We start from the raw sequence: 2,156 nt of genomic DNA, 5'->3' as shown, positions 1-2,156 counted from the left end.
CAATGCTTCCATCTCAGCCTCTCGAGTAGCTGGCGCTACAAGTGTGCAACACCATGCCTGGCTAATTTTTGTATTTTTTGTAGAGACGGGGTTTTGCCATGTTGCCCAGGATGGTCTCAAACTCCTGGGCTAAAGCGATCCACCCACCTTGGCCTCCCAAAGTGCTGGGATTACAGGCATGAGCAACCATGCCCTGCCTGGTATTATAATTATAATTTTTAGTCAATATTTGTTTATATTTGCCCAAAAGTTTATCATTTTCCTTGTTTTTCACTTCCGCTTGTATCTCAGATCTTCTTTCTGGGATCGTTTTCCCTCTCTTGAAGTACATGCCTAGTTTAGAAGTCCTTTTAATGAGAGTCGTAATGAGCTATTTCCTTTATTAACTGAAATGTAATTATTTTCCTTCTTTCTCAAAAGTTAGGTTCACTGGGCATCATTTCCAGGCTGGCAGTTATTTTCTCTCTGCACTTTAAGATGCACTTTGTTGTCTTCTGGCTTCCACTGTTGCTACTGATATGTCAGCTCTCCATCTAATCATCACTTCTTCGTAGGTCATCTGTCTGCTTTGAAGATCTTGCCTTTGACATTCTGAAACTTTGTGATGATATGTCCAAGAGTGTATTTATTTTTATTTCTCTTCATGATTGGATCTAAGGATTTGTGTCTTTCATTTACTCCCGGGAAAGTTCTCAGCCCATTATTTCTTTGCCTCTCTTGCCTTCCCTCTATTCTTTCCTGGAACTCCTATTAAACGTGTATTAGACCTGCTGGCTTCATCACTCAAATCTTACTTTCCTTTTCATACTTTTTCCTTTCATTTTTCTCCTCTGGGCTACATTATATCTCTCGTGCTATTCTGTAGAACTCAGATCTATTCTCCTGCTCATAAATTTTCTCCTTACCTGAATCTAACTGCTGACTTCTGTTGAGTTTCTAACTTCAATTCTTATTTTTTTTTATTTCTAGAAGTTCTATTTGGTTATTTTTAATATTTTTTGGTAATTATTTATTTATTTTTATTTCTTTAAACATATCAATCATAGGTATAAGCTGAACAAAAGATCAAAAATTTAAAAATAAATACATAAATAAATAAAGATAAACTCAAAACAAAATGGACCAGGCACAGTGGCTCATGCCTGTAATCTCAGCACTTTGGGAGGCCAAGGGGAGCAGACTGCTTAAATCCAGGAGTTCGAGACCAGTCTTGGAGACATGGCAAAAACCCGCCTCTACAAAAATACAAAAATTAGCCAGGCATGGTAGTGTGCACCTGTATGTAGTCCCAGCTACTCGGGAGGCTGAGGTAGGAGGATCACTTGATCCAGGAGACAGAAGTTGCAATGAGCTGAGATTATATCACTGCACTCCAGCCTGAGTGACAGAGCAAGACCCTCTCTCTCTAAAAAAAATAAAAAATAAAAAATCCTCAACCCTACCTGTTTTGTATTCCAGGTCTGATATTTCCAATATGTGCAGTCTTAAGGGTCTGGTTCTGGAATTGATTTTTCTGCTTACTTGTTTGGCATGTGTCTTGTGATTTTTAGCTGACAGCTCATGTTCCTTAGAACTTTATCTGTGGAAATCCACTGAGGCCTGGCTTTAAGTGCTTCTCCCTCAGATAGGATTCCTGTTTGCTCCTGCCAGGCGTTGGAATTCATGCTATCTGTGTGGCCTGAAAAACCCAAAGCCAAACATTGACTTAAATCAGCAACAGGATTTTTGTTTAAAAGGCAGCTAGAAGGAAAAACAAAAAAAAAGTGGCAGTAGGTTGCTAGAATTCTGGCCCCAAACCTGAGTGAGATTTGGGGCTTATGCTACATATTTTCAGTGGACAATTTTTCTTCTTTTCCCCTAAAGCCAGAGTCCAGGCACAGGCAGGCAAGAATCCCAAACACCTTTCTTGGAAGTGGTGGTGGTGGCTTTATGTCGGGGGTGGGTCTCCAATGTGACCTTCTACCTCGAACGAGTCGCTGGGATCCCACCTGTGTGACTCAGTGTCTGTCCAGGCAAACCCCAGCCTCAGTGACCACTTTTCTCTCTGGATTTCTGTTTTCTTGACTTTCTGGCCTCCAGTGACATTTCCCACCTTTCCGCCAACTTGGCCCTGCTTTTTCAAGGTTTTCCCCCCAATTCGATCTAGGATTTGTGTA

The sequence above is a fragment of the Rhinopithecus bieti genome, unplaced genomic scaffold, assembly GCF_001698545.2.
Source record: "Rhinopithecus bieti isolate Rb0 unplaced genomic scaffold, ASM169854v2 scaffold_1530, whole genome shotgun sequence".
NCBI lineage: Eukaryota > Metazoa > Chordata > Mammalia > Primates > Cercopithecidae > Rhinopithecus > Rhinopithecus bieti.
This window is presented reverse-complemented; position numbering follows the sequence as displayed.